Source organism: Otolemur garnettii, unplaced genomic scaffold (genome assembly GCF_000181295.1).
Source record: "Otolemur garnettii isolate 467f Iridium unplaced genomic scaffold, OtoGar3 scaffold00054, whole genome shotgun sequence".
Taxonomy (NCBI): domain Eukaryota; kingdom Metazoa; phylum Chordata; class Mammalia; order Primates; family Galagidae; genus Otolemur; species Otolemur garnettii.
The window spans coordinates 6,414,755-6,430,815 of record NW_003852449.1 but is presented as its reverse complement, the minus strand read 5'-3'; positions in this window follow the sequence as shown (position 1 = coordinate 6,430,815).

Below are 16,061 nucleotides of genomic sequence, written 5' to 3'. Positions count from 1 at the left end.
TGCAATGTAGCCTGAGCCTGAGGGAGCTGATCCCGGAAGCCGGGCATCGTGTCAGCAGGCCTGGGCCCCGAGCTGACTGCATCAAATTCCTAGCAGAGATACTATCACATTCTCCCCTGGAGAAAAATCTGACCCTAAAATATCTAAAGATTAAGGTTAAAGAAATCAAGTTACTAGGAGTGAGATGGCAGAAACAACAAATAGCAAAATCTAAATAAGATTCCCAAGGGCTTCAGATACAGGAATTACCAGAAACAGAATGTAAAATGACTATATATAAAATACTCCAATAAATAATAGGTAAAATTACAAAATCAGTAAATAAGAAAATGCTATCAGTAATGAACACAAACGGAATTCAACTTCTGGTCACAAGTTGTAACTGGGACTGGAGTTTTCCTGACATTATAAACTAGAAAATCTGTGAAATTACTCAAGTTGAGGAGGGAGGAGATGGCTTGAGCCCAGAACTTAATGACCGGCCTATGCCACATAGTGAGACCTTGTCTCTAAACACACACAGCACTTGGGAAATACATGAATCAAATGCTTTCTGATATAGCAGAATGGGCAATTTAGGATTGCTGTCTAAGGGAAGAAGAAACAAAATGAGTCTTAGGAACAGCCTGGGATCACTTTCCGAGGTGTGGGAGAGAACGGTGACCCCTAGCATGATCTCACCGAGGTTGAGGAACTAGAGAGCAGAGCTGGGGAAGGCCGAGGTGCCTAGAGTGTGGAATGCACAGGGCACATTTTTTTTTTTTTTAGAGACAGAGTATCTCTTTATCATCCCTCGTGGAGTGCCTGCCATGACGTCACAGCTCACAACAACCTCCAGCTCTTGGGCTTGGGCGATTCTCTTGCCTCAGCCTCCCGAGTAGCTGTGACTACAGGCGCCCTGCCACAATGCTCGGCTAGCACAGGGCACATTTTAAGTGAGAAGGAAAGTATCTCAAGGAGGGGCTCCTGGAACACCCACAGGTGTCCCCTGGAGTATGTTTCTACATTACTAAGCTGCATAAACATGGGGAAAGTTAATGGGCAGGGAGTTTTCAGCCCAACACTTCCTAGCACTCCAGCAGGGCTGGGTCACGTTTGCTTTTCAACCAACCACCACAGATTGACCACACAGGGCACTCAGTGGAAACAGCAACTGGGACAACCTCGGTATTGGAGTAGCCCTTAGGTAAAGAATTTGCTAAGTCCAACGTAACATGTAAGCCCTTAAAAGATTAAGCTTATCCACAAAAGCATCCTTGCCTACCAAAACAAAATTAATATTTTTATCTTTTTTATTAAATCATAACTGTATATATTAATGAATTTAGGGGTATGATGTGCTGATTTTATACACAATTTGGAATGCTTACATCAAACTGGTTAACATAGCCTTCACCTCACTTTATTAATTATTGTGTTAAGACATTTATACTCTATTCTTAATAGAATTTTGCAAGGGTACATGTCAAAATTAACATTTTTAAAAGAACAACAAAAACTAAACACTTGACAGTATAGCCCTTATAGTTTGGGGCCAATTTAAAGTTACCATATATGACATGAAGCAGCAAAATAAGTCCTATGACAATGATAAAAATCAATCAAATAATTTAATAGAAATAGTAAATGAAACAGTTGGTGGATTTAGAAGAGTGGTGATTCACAAAAGTGATTTTAAATGTGTTAAAAATTTTTGAAGGGAAAATTATATACTGAAGTTATAAAAATGAAGCAAAAGACATATTTAGAAGAAATAAAAAAAATCTGATTTTTAAAGTAAATCAGTTGGACTTAAAAAGAAAAGATCAGCAAACTAAAGACATATTAAAACTATACCAATGAAACAGAGAAAATGATAATAAGCAATGGAACACAGTCTCAGTGATCTGTCAAACATTTCAAGTGGCATAAACACTATATGATTAATGTTTGATATAGAAAGATGTAAAATAATTAGAGAAATAAAGACCATAATTTTCCATTTTCATTATACCTATAAAACACTTAGTGTTTAGAACTCAACAAACCTCAAGTAGGACATGCCAAAATAAAGGCAGAATCACAAGATCACAGTAACCAAATTGCTGAAAACCAGTGATAATAGAAAACATCTTAAAAGTAGTTGGAGAAAAAACTGACATTACTCACTGAGAATCCAAAATAAGAACATCAGCGCATTTCTTATCAGAAACATTACAACTCAGAATACAAGAACTATATTATTTACTTCTTATTTATCAATATAAACTGGATAAATATGAACACTTTGTCTTCATTTCAAAATATCTAGAAATTAATTGACCTTTAAAAGCAGAAATGATAATGTGTTGTGGAGATTACAACATACAGGAAAATAAAAGGAGTGCTGGCAATCAATGATGAAAACAAAGGAGAGATAGGAAGTAAAAGTATACAATTATAGGATTTTTATACTATAAATTAATATAGTTGTAGGCTGCGTTGTTGAATAAAGTAAGCTGGCGAAAAGAAAATGTTATTAAGAAAGTCATAAAAAAAAGAAAGTATCTTTTTTTTTCTTTTTTTTGAGACAGAGCCTCAAGCTGTCCCCCTGGGTAGAGTGCCGTGGCATCACAGCTCACAGCAACCTCCAACTCCTGGGCTCAAGCGAGTCTCCTGCCTCTGCCTCCCAAGTAGCTGGGACCACAGGCGCCCGCCACAATGCCCAGCCATTTTTTGGTTGCAGCCATCATTGTTGTTTGGCGGGCCCAGGCTGGATTTTAACCCGCCACCTTAGGTGTATGTGGCTGGCGCCTTAGCCACTTGAGCCATAGGCCAAACCAAGAGAAAATATCTTTAATGTTCATTTATTGGGTCACCATAGAAGTTTTCATCCCCGTCACTACCCCCTTGGGAAGACTGGGGAGGAAATGCTAGAGAAAGCTGGTCTGGCCGAGACAGAAGAGGTAGACGATGGGGCAGGGGAGGAGAGGAGGCGTGCACTCCTGGTGTCACTTTTACTTAATAAATCCATGTATCAGGGGATCTTCACAATTCAAACCAATGTTGTTCAAGGGTCAACTGTACTAAAACATCAAAAAGTGGAGTGTAGTTACTAAGCCAATAGTAGAAACAAAAAATATACTAAAAAATCACAATATTAATCTGAAACAAGATAAGAAAAAAAAACCCTAAGTCATTGATAATATATAACATGTTAATACATTTAAAAATTTAATACTGTTAAGATATTTTTCATCAATTCATCTACAGAATAAAATAAATCCCAATTAAAATCTCAGCAGGACTTTTGTAGAAATTGGAAATCATATTCTAAACTTTCTATGTAATTCAAATAATTTAGAACAGCCAGAGTGATTTTAAAACTTAAGAGCAATGTTAAGGTACTTACAAATCCTGATTTCAGGACTTAGCATACATTGTAATAATGAAGGGAGTGGAGAATTGGCATAAGAGTGAATAGTTAGATTAAAAGAAGAAAATAATACAGAAATGCTTGAATGCATAGAAGGTCTCTGAAGATTCTGTGTTCAGGTGTATTTTAAGTAATAGAAAAGTTTGCATTTATCGGTGCATACTTCCTGTGAAATAACTACTAAGGTACTAAAAGCCCCAGTCAGCAAAATGATGTAAGCTGACAGCAATGTGAGTACCAGCACTGTGGGCCTAAAGATACAGTAACCATGCTGATGTAAAGAAGACTGCCAGAGTTTAGTAGTGTGAGCTACCATCTCTAACACTAATCCATTATTATTGTGTGACATCCCTAAGTACAGACACAAACATGGAGTACCATGAGTAGTGACATTCATTCTTCATAAAGACTAATCAGCCACTCAGTGGTGGCACAGGAAAACCATTAAAAAGCCAGTGAAAGGTTCCTATGGAGGGCCCACCTCTGCTTTGAGACCATACAAAGATGGAATGCCATTTTCTAAGATCTCTGGTTAATGTAAGTCAACAACCATACCATGTTTCTTTGTTCCCAATAGGTAGAAGGTATAAGCCTAAAATAAAGGGCTTAAAATATACATAACTCATTTAACCTCACGCCCAGCTATTCACTTGAGGAGTCTGGACTCTATGGTCCAGGTTCCGTGGTACAAAAGCAACAGTAGACAAAGGTAGGGTGCACCGACCTCAAGACGCTGCCAGAATCTCAATTAACTTTACCTATGGTTTCTTCCTGGATGCTTCAGGCAACTTTTACCAAAGGTCTCAAGAAAAAGCAACCAGTCCGATAGAGCTAATAGATTTGAACTTTAGGAATGGTGGAGCTCTTACAGAAGTTGAGAGCATGGAGGCATGTTTTTAGCAGAAGGTGATCCACTTTTGTGTCTCCTGTTACTCTTCTGCAGAGTTCTGAGAGTGAAGGCAATAATAACAGCCAGCCCTTGAGACTGCAGAGTGACCGGGGCTTTAGAATTCTTATGGATGAAGGTCTGAGTCATCTAAAGTTGGGCCACCCAGATCAGCAGAGGTGCTATTTAAGGGTGAAGGAATAAAAACAGGTAGTTAAGGAGTCTCTTGGCTCAGGCTGCTATAATAAAATACCATAAACTGGGCAGCTTAAACCTCAAACACTTATTTCTCATAGTTCTGGAGAACAGTAAGTCCAAGATGAAGATGCTGGCATAGTCAGTCCCCATGACGGCCTCTGCCCACCTTGCAGGTGGCTGCCTCTTGCTGTCCTCAACACAGTGTACAAAGAGAGCCAACTCTGGTGTTCTTCCTCATCCTGTAAGGACACTAATCCTACCAGGCGGCCTCAGCCCCATGGCCCCATCTAAACTTTGTTGTTTCCCCCAAGGACCTGCTTTCAAATGCCCTTGCAGGTGAGGTCATGGCTTTAGTATATGAATTCCAGGGGACACAAACATTCAGTTCATACCAAGGAGGGCAGTTCTATGTATCAGTTACAGGAGGCCTGCACATCCACTGAGGAGTCACAAGCTTTGTGGATCTTTCCTCTAATAAGTTTTCACCAGGAAAAGAAAAAAATGCCAGAATCATGGGGACGCTGTTCCTCACATACGGCCGAAGTGTCTCTGAGCAGCATGAATGGGCTACAGTGGACGCTGCCACACTGTCCACTTTCTACTAACTCATTATTATGGGAACGGGAGGATGTTACTGCCTCGCAGAGTGGCCTCACTGGAAGCCTCCACCAGGGCGCCCTGTGCCAGTACCGATGGACCAGGAGTGAAACACCCTGGACAGGCACAACACAGCAGGAGGATGCCAAGAAGCCACCCAGCTCCAGAACGCTGTGTGATTGACTCAAGCTTTTGTTGTGAATGAATCGGAGACCACCTTCTTTGTTTTTCAGTCCTGATTTTTTCCCCTCACCTTGCGGTTTTTAATTCCAAGATACCACCTTATCAAACTTCTGTGTTATTTTTGACCTATAGTTTGCTTCCCAGGAAACATTACCTACCACAACAACTGGACCAAAAAATAAACAAAAGTGAAAATCAACAAATAGAAATAATTTTTTGATTAATGATCATGATAAGCCTCTAGTAAGATTTATCAACAAATACATATAGCACAACTTAAAAGATGTCCTGGATAAAAAGAGATCACTATAGATCTTAAACACATTTAGAATATAATAAGATGATTATAGACATTATCCCAATAAAAATGTGAACTTAGATAATAAAGACATATTTCTGTTTTTTTTTTTTTCTTTGAGATAGAGTCTCACTATGTCACCCTTGGTAGAGTGCTGTGGCGTCACAGCTCATAGCAACCTCAAATTCTTGGACTTAAATGATTCTCTTGCCTCAGCCTCCTAAGTAGCTGAGACTGCAGGTGTCCACCACAATGCCTGGCCATTTTTTGTTGTTGTTTGTAGTTGTCATTGCTATTTAGTATGCCCAGTTTTTGAACCAGCCAGTTTAAAAACCACCAACCTCACTGCATGTGGCTGGCACCCTAACCACTGAGCTATGGGTGTTGAACCAAGACATATTTCTTGAAGAATACAATTTACCAAAACAGACATTAGAAGAAATAGAACCATGAAAAACTTTGATGGAAAGTTTAAAAAGAGGGCCGGGCATGGTGGATCTTGCCTATAATCCTAGCATGTTGAGAGGCTGAGGCAGGAGGGTCCTTTTAGCTCAGGAGTTTGAGACTAGCCGGGGCAAGAGTGGACCCTGTTTCCACTAAAAAATGGAAAAACTGGCTCGGCGCCTGTGGCTCAAGCGGCTAAGGCACCAGCCACATATACCTAGGGTAGCGGGTTTGAATCCCCAGCCCGGGCCCACCAAACAACGATGGCTGCAACCAAAAAATGGCTGGGCGTTGTGGCGGGCGCCTGTGGTCCCAGCTACTTGGGAAGCTGAGGCAGGAGACTCGCTTGAGCCCAGGAGTTAGAGGTTGCTGTGAGCGTGATGCCATGGCACTCTACCCAGGGGGATAGCTTGAGGCTCCGTCTCAAAAAAAAAAAAAGGAAAAACTAGCTGGGCATTATGGTGGGTACTTATAATCCCAGCTACTCTAGAGGCTGAGGCAGAAGGATCGCTTAAGCCCAGGAGTGGGATGTTGCTATGAGCTAGGTTGATGATGCAGCATTCTAGCCTGGGCAACAGAGTAAGACTCTGTCTTATACAAAAATATTAACAAGAGAAAATTATGAGAAAATACATGGACAAACATAATTTACCAATATTTACAAAAAACGGCTTTAAGTAATCAAACCAGAACCAAAAGAAAACACTAGGCTCAATGGTTTTATAGTGAAGTCTACCAAATTTTTTTCTTTAAGTATTTAAATTTTACATAAAATTTTAGAAGCTTAAAAATGAAAAGAGGCTTTTTCACTCCTTTTGTGTCCAGTATAACGTGGATATAAATGCCAGCAGCCAGTATGACAAGAGAAAATTATAAAGTGCTTAGAGGGGAAAATACTAAATAATATATTGGGAAATTTAATCTAGTAATGATTCCAAAAATGACAGGCTACTTTAGTTCTAGAAAATCAATTACCGTAATTTACATTACAATAACAAATTGAAAAGAAATATTACCTACTAGCTGAAGAATATGGAGTTGATAAATTTTGTTACTTCTGTCTGATTAAAAACTCTCAGCCCAATAAAAACAGATGTTCTAAACCTGATAAACAACAACTAGCAAATTCGGACAGTAATAATCATTCTTGATGATAAAATAATAGAGACGTTTCTGTTTATATCACAGATATGACGAGATGTAGAATGTTACTTCGAGTCAACTCAAATCACTAAGAAATACAATAAAAATGAATAAAATACGAGCAGCTTGATGAGGAAGAAATAGGAAACCCATGATGAACTTCTTTGCAGGTAACTGTCACGTGTTTTATGATCCATACTCTTCTCCTGTGCAGATTCCCTCTGTTTATTGGGAAAATTCTATGAGCAGCAGGGCCACGATTAAGGTAAGGCAAGTGTGGCACCCACTTCCCCCCAGAATGAGCAGGAGCACTGGGAAGTCTGAGAGCAGTGTGTGCAAGCTGCTTCCGGCCTGCCCACGCGGCCACCTCTCCTACATACCAAATTCGTACCATGCTCCTTTCTCTACATCCTTTACTCACCATCACTGACTTACAGTTGACAACTCCCTGCCCCTGCCTCTCTTTCATTCATTTACTTACTAATATTTTATGACTGGGAAAACAGAAATTTTATATCACTTAGTAGTAATATGCATCCCTTTAAAAACACTGGATATGTCTTATTCCACATTGGCCTTCAAAATAAAAGAAAAATAAATAAAATAAAACCACTGGATATATTTCCTTAATAAAAGAAGTACCTACAAGAATTTACAGATTTCTCATTAGTTCTGAGAGATCCTATATCCTCTCTCTGGGCCAGCTCATGTGCTTTACCTGGCTGCTTACGTGTAAAGTAAAAACATCTCCTCCTTTTTTTATTAAGTAGAGCAAATAATAGGTAAAAAGCAAAAGCTAAAATACCCCAGCTTGTTGAAGCAGCAGTAACAACTGAACAAATAATGATATTCAAAATATTAATAACACAGAATTCACTGAAAGTTCTTCCTTCTACTGTTTACAAAAATGTTCACCTAAATATTATTCTTACAGAGGACAAATTGTGCAAAATGTAATGTGTTAAAACACCAAGCATTGTCTATTATAATGAAATGAAACAAGCATCAAAGGCACAATATTCATAAAAGACTTGGAATCTGTAACCCTCTAAAATTTAGGCTACCAGCCAGATAGAACAGCTTGGAACATCAGGTAACTTAAGGTGTATGATTTGAAACTGATAATGCATAATTTCCCAAAAGAGCTCTAGGTAGGTAAACAGTGGTGATGCAATGAGTTATTTGTGCTGAATATTTATTTCTTTGCTGTGTGATTCCTCCATTTCCCTAGAAGTTAGGAGTCTGTCACCTGCTGTTTCTCAGCTGCTAAGATCTGAGAATATAACACAGATGGAGAGAGCTATGTTCTCCGGGCTGCTGCTTCCCAGAGATAAGGCTGCAGGTTGCAGACACGCTCGGCGTTTCCTCCCTCTGAAAGAGCCTGCATAGCTATCAATAATAAACAGCTACTTCTCTGCTGTTATGTTGAACAACACTGCCTTGCATACACAGGTGGAATTTGATGTAAGATGGTTGTTTAAATCACTTGAAATACATACGGCTTTATTATTTAAGGTCTTTGTGTTGTCTTTTCTTTCCCCCTCTCTTTTTAATTCTTTTTTTGTACCCACCCCTTCCCCCGAGGTCTACTGCCAAACTTCTATGATTTAAGACCCAGTTAAAATATTGGGCCACATTTCTTCACCAGTTGCCTTGAATGCGTATGGTGAGCTATACTTCAGTCACCCCGTCATCCTGCTGTCATTCACACCATTATATCTCTAAGTATAATAACATGGCAAAAATCTGCTCTACCCACTCAGAAGTATGCATTATGCTTGGTTATGACCACACAATTTTACTTCCAGAAACCAAGGAAAGGTAATTATAATTCCTAGTATTGTAGGAATTTACATAGTTCTTAATTTTATCAAAAAACACAGATCATTTTACTTGAAAGCTTCTAAATCAAATACAATGTCCTCTTCCTTCATAACTGGGACCCTTGGGAGCAACAGTTCTCTATGAAAATCTCTGTACAATTTATCATCTCTTGGTAGATAGAGAGCTCATTATTACTTTCTTGATTCCATGGTAACAATCCACCTTAGGCATGATTTTATCTGTATTCAATGTCCTCTAGTATATTATCATTAAAGGGGGAGTATCTGTAAAAAGGGATATGAGATACTTTTGTAAAGGTAGAAGGCACAGTCCACAACAGCATCCTCACTCTAACACCAATTGCTAGTTTGGGATTTTCTAAGACCATCCTCAACCTTGATCAATCACTAGAAAGACTCATGGAACTCAGTGAAAGTTGTTATGCTCATTGTCAGGGTTTATTACTGGAAAAGGATACAGATTAAAATCAGCCAGGAGAAGAGATGCCCAGGGCAGAGTTGACTGGAGTTTCCAAACCGACGCTTCCATTGTCTTTGGGCTGCACTACCTGCCTCACATCGACGTGTGACAATATGCACATCATACTGCCAACCGAGGGGGTTTATCCAAGCTGTATTGTGCAGAATGTTCACTGGTACTCCATTTTGGCTACCCACATGTCTCAATTCTAGGGTCTAGTCTATTAAATGCTGAATGGATACCACATGGCCCAAAGTGTCCTTTATAATTCACATTGTTAGACGTCCAGTTGCCAAGGCCCTTAGGGAAACAAAGTCAGCTTCATCAGGGAGAAGATTCCAAAGGTCTAGAGATCACCTCGTAAAGGTTAAGGGCAAAGGCTAGAACTCTTTGGGGGCAAGGTTATATCTTTTATTAAATAATTTTCAAAGGTAATTTTATAAGATAGGTTTAAAAAAATTAATTTTTAGATCTTTAAGGTTGCTTTAACCACAAAAAAAATGCATTTTTGATAACCCCCAGACATTAAACAAAAGAAACTTTTTTCAATGATTTAATTAACACACCTGAAACTCATAGGGCTGATGTTGGCTACTATCATAAATATGACTTTTAAGAGTGTAGAATGTTAATCATACAAACATGCTCATGAAAACTGCACATTCCACCTTTTCTACAGTGAAAAATACATCTGATATACGGTAGAGGGGGGTGGTGGGCGTAATGACAAAAGTGCTTTAAAGATTCCACATCCTCCAATGCCTATCTAAGAGCAAAATGTCTATCATAATTGTGTTCTGTGAACACTAAGCATAAAGAAATTATTGGAGGCTAATATTTTCCTTCCTCCTGGCCCCTGTTTACCAAAAAAATACCCCCAAAATTGGGCATTTGGCTTGAAAATGAGAATCAGCTTTGCTAATTGGGCCGTATCATGAATGTTTTTCATAAATTGAATGAGCCAAATCTGCAGCTCCAAAATATCTTAACAAAAATGTCAAGTTCAAGATAAAGACACTTAAAATATTACATTAATGAATCTTTAAATCTCTTTATTACTTCAATTCTGTATCAGTCAAGATGTCAACAAATGGTGTACTCGAATTAGGATCTGTGAACGTGATGAATTAAAAGGGATGACGGCTACAGAACCACAGGGCGCACAGTGGGCAGTAGGGGCAGGCTCCGAGGCAAAGGCACAAGAGAGAGGGAGCCTCTTGATAAGAGTTACTCTTGTCAACAAGGCAGAGAGGAAGACATCCCCTGAAAATAAGCCCTAATGTGTCTTCTTGAGAAAAAATAAAAGTAAGACAGTGTCTTATTTTGGGGGAAACACAGTATTTATCTGAGACCTTCTCGGCTCCTGCAATTTGAATTTCAGGAACCCTATAAAGCTTATATTCTAAAGAAGTTAATTTACTCAGGTTTTATTGGTGATGAAAGCTTAATTGCACTGTATTTACATAGATTTGAAGAGAAATAAAATGTTTTCCATGGTAATTCTTTTTATCTAGGAAGATGTGCTATTTATTCAAGTCTTATGTTTTGAATAGAGATTTATTATTTTCTTCATAAAAGTCTCATAAATTAATATTATTTATTTTACTCTTATTTATTTTATTTATATTGTGAGTAAAGTACTTTAACAGTACTTTTATAAATTAGTTATATCTTTTAATAACTGATTAAAGCTATAATTAGAGTGCAAGGGTATGGTATTGTATATTGGTATATCTTGTCTTGAATATTGCTGAGTTCTCTCATAAATTTGAATACTATGTTAATATACTTATATTTTCAGTTTATTAGGAATAATAGTAAAAGTTATCATAAATATTAACTTTCCATTATTTAGGTGACTTTAGTTCTCTTAGTATCTGTATTAGAGTAACAGTGTTAATAATTGATGGTTAGGGCATTGTTAATAAGGGATTTTCTATTTATTTCTGATATTCTTCAATAGGTATTTTCTCCTATTCTTAATTTGTTTTTTGATTTTTTTATAAATTAAGGATGCAGTGATTTCAAATTCTTTCATAGCATCTGAGGATATTTTTGTGTATTTTTCTCCTTTAACCCAATAATAGAACTAGAAAAGAAGTGTAACCCCCTAAGCAATTAATTTTCACTTTCATTTTTGTATATTTTTTCTTTCATTTTGATTTGATACATTATTATTGTTACTTCCAAAGTTCGATGCTTAGATTATTTTTTATTTTCTCTTGCTTTCTCAGAAAATATTTCAGACTTTTAATTTTATTATGAAAAATTTCAGCTGCATCATATATTTTTGTACATTATATTCTTATTTTTCTTCAATTCTAAATAGTTTATAATATATTTTGACTTCCTAATTTAAGAGGTATGTGGAAATTAAAAAAAAAGGTCTCCCTTCCCTCCCTCCATCTTTCTAATCTTTCCTTCCTTCTTCCTTTCTTGATTCCTTACACTTTCTTTCCATTTTCTAATACCACTTTCCCAAACTGAACATTTGTGCTGAACATTTTTAATTTTGGATTTATTACATCATTGAATTTTTAACAATACACCCCAAACCCTGTTATAATGGCGATTACTATGTCCTGCTTAATCAATAGCTATTCTCCACTTTTGCTTACCAACAAAACTCTGTTTTATCACCAAAGTTCACAGTATAAGAGGATTAATTATCACAGGTTTGGTCATTTAAATCAATCTCATTCTCCTTCCCAGATCCTTGCTTTCACACCTGTCTTTACATTCAGAGCTGGGCACGTGACCTGACACTGTCCCATGAGTTGTAGATCAAAGTTCTGAGGAAGCACTGAGAAAGGGACATCCTCTCATATAGAAGGGGTAGCAGGTGAGGATAGCTCCTGCCTCTCCCAACTCCTGCCTTTTGGATAGTATCTTCTATGTAATGGTTGAAGCTGTAGCAATCATTTTGTATCTTAGGGAAAAACAAACAAAGCCTGTAGAGATACTGTAGTAGAAACAGCTATTCCACTCTAATAGCAGACTTGGTGAATTTTAGCCGTGCTCATAGCTCCTTGAAATAAGGTCTGTATGTACCAACTTTTCTTGTTTATTGATGCTGTCAGGTCTTTCAATTCTGTCCAAAGATATACAAGTTTTGACTATATTTTTTCTCTCTAGTTTATTCTAACATGAACTGGAAATGGAAGCTCTGAAAAAGTTGTACATCAAGATAGGAGGATGCTAGATCTCCAATTCTTGGAGGACCTTTCCAACCCTGACCCATGTATCTTAATTATTACATAATAAAAAACTAAGCTTCCATGTTTTTAACCAAATTTTGTTTGAATTTCTGGTCCCTTGAATGGAAAACTAATCTTGACTAATTCCAATGCTAACTTTCATTCCTGATTTTACTGAGACTCACGATGGAAAGATTCTCATTAAGTGAAATACTATTTTCTTGCATTTTGATTGGTTTCCCTGTTACTTGCAGGAAAAATCATTCACCACGTTAAGAAATAAAACTTCACAAATATATTAATAGATTTTCTGATTATCATTTTTATTAAGTTCTCTATGAAAGAAAAAATAAACTATGCCAACAACTTATTAGAATTTCTTCTGGGACATATTTTGAAGCAACGTTGTATTTTAAAATGAACCTACTGACCTATATTTCTGATTTTCATAGGCAGAGCTTTCAAAGAAAATAAGCCTCCTTATTTTTATAAGCATGGCATTTAAATGTCTATACTTCTTAACTACATATAAAATTTTTCAGCATTATAATTTGTAGTTAATTTGGTAAAGGACTTCATGTATGTATGAATGTACTTATTCATGTGCTTGAATTCTAGTATTCAAAATCTCTGAAATTTTATTTTTTTATCATAGCCCAGATAAAAAGCCCTTAATTTTTCTGATCAAAATTAACATTTGATGGGCTAAATGAGCTACCCACCCTAGATGGGCTAACACCTGCAATCCTAGCACTCTGGGAGGTCAAGGTGGGTGGACTGCTTGAGCTCAGGAGTTCCAGACCAGTCTGAGCAAGAGCAAGACCTCATCTTTAAAAATACCTGGGCATTGCAGCAGGCACCTGCAGTTCAGTTATGAGACTAAGGCAAGAGCATTACTTGATCCCAGGAGTTTGAGGTTGCTGGGAGCTATGACAACATGGCACTCTACCAAGGGTGACAAAGTGGGACTCTGTCTCAAAAAAAATTTTTTTTCATGGCATAAATAAGAGCTGTCACCCAAATGTAGACATTTCTCTGAGATATTATATAAGGATTATGACTTATGATTTGTGGACTTGTTAGAAAGTTAATATATAAAGTTAATTCTTAGTTAATTTCATAAAGCATATTGAAAGGGTAAAAGGTATTTTGAGGAGGATAATCATTTAGAATAATGAAGGTTCTTGCCTTTTCCAGCTGGTTGATACTTTAGGTTCATTCTACATTTTAAAACTGCCAGCCTCACTACGACTGGAATATCTTGGAGCTGTGTATATGAACACAGTCAACTCTATCATTGCCTTGAGCATTGCTGGAGGATATTTCAGCTATTTGCTGATCTCTAGCTATGTTTTAACCAAACTTTATTTTATAAAGAGTCCCTAGGCTCAGCTATGAGGCGTTTTTATGCCTCCTTTGATTGATGCTCCCAGCCACAGCCCTCAGTGATTTGGTAATATTTTAAATCCCTGCCTAAGTTGTTTCACTGCTAGAGAACCAGTGTGTAGAGCAGCCAGAGTATTTGTATTCCTTTCTCTGTGGCCAAGAACTCACTTAATGGTCCCTCAGAGGATTTTATTGTTTGATGGCTCTCTTCATACTGATGTCTGCTTTCTGTGGTTTTACAGAAAACTTATTATCTTTCAAGTTAGGCCTTTTCTTCTTATTCTTCTGATCCTATCACTTCCATTTTTTATATTTCTTCCAGACCTGGAACTAGAAGTCAGTCATAGCTAATTTTGGAACTAAGCCCCACTAATGTTTGACTAAGGTTAGGATACTAATGTGTAAGCCCCAAGTCCCATAACATGAATCTTACGATAGTTAACTAAAACTGTGATGTAACTGTGCCAGGTACATAGTGATTACTTAATAGCACTCAATTTTTCTTTTCTTTTTTACCCATATTGCAGTAAATTTTCTTACTTACTAATGGGTGGATCTTTAATTACTAGTGTAGTTTTCAGTTAATATTTATTATATATCCACACTCAGATTTAATCAAGAATTTGTTTTTCTTCTCCTTGTTTCTGAATTATTTGGTTGTTAATTTGTAACCTAGAAATTTTCTAATTGAGTAATTATACATTTTTAAGGTAGAAATAAATTGTTGAAATATTTAAACTAGTAATAGTAACTAGTTACTACACTGTTTTTCACAAACTGTCTGGAATTTAGGCAAAATATATTAGACAAATGATGAAGAAAGAAACTGAGACTGATTTTCAAGGTCCAAAGATGTGGGAATTATCAATCAGGGATTTTGAAATACCGTAGTAAAAATGTTAAAGGGTCTTACAGAAAAGGCCAGCTGTTTTATGAAAGTACCTATGATAAATATGTTAAAGGAAAAGGCAGATGGGAACTGTCAGCATAGACAGATATTATAAAGAATAAAGTCAAAGGGAAATGCAAAATATGAAATATATGGTAACGGAAATGAAGGATTCCTCTCAGGAACTTATCAGCAGATTGTGCCCAGCAGAGGAGAAATTCAGTGGATCAACGACCTAAATACAGGTGTATAGAAACTGTCCACATTGAAATACCAACAGGGAAAGAGTAAATAAAAGAGAACAGAGCATGCAAGATTTGGGGAACATTATAAAATAATATAGTCATGATATAAAATTAAAAAATAACATAAAACACATGGTGCTGGAGCCCAAGAAACAGAAGTAAAAATGCAGCCAAAAAAATACAGTTCATATAGTTTGAATGCAGACTGTGATAAATTAAAAATGCATAAAAGAAGTTACAAAATAAATAACCCAAAGAGACATGACTAAGAATTAACAGAGTAGATAAAATGGAATACTAAAAATATCAATTAACTCTAGAGATAAAAAACAAACATCATTGCAGTATTCTTAAACAGCAACATATCCGTTATTACATTAAAAATCAATGTTATGCGGGAATTTATGGACCCCCTTTTCCCCTTCTTGATTCTATTGGATCTTGTTTTTTCTTCTTTCTCCCTTCCTTCCTTTCTTCTCTCTCTCTTTCTCTTTCTCTTCCCCCCCACCCCTTCCCTCCCTCTCTCCCTTCCTCCTTCCCTCCCCCTCTCTCTTACTGTCTTTCTTCTTTGACAGTCTCACTGTACTGCCCCAGGCTAGAGTGCGATGTAATCATAGCTCACAGCAACCTCAAGCTCCTGGGCTCCAGTTATCCTTTTGCCTCTGTCTCCCTAAGTATCTGAGACTACAGGTGGGAGCCACCAGACCTGGTTACTTTTTTGTTCATTTGTTTTCTATTTTTTAGTAGAGATGTGGTCTCACTCTTGCTTAGGCTGGTCTCAATTTCCCTGAGGGATCTTCCTGCCTCCATCTCCCAGAGTGTTAGAATTATAGGCTCGAGCGACTATGCTTAGCATGTACCCTCATATTCCCCTTAAATTAAAAAAAAAAAAAAAAA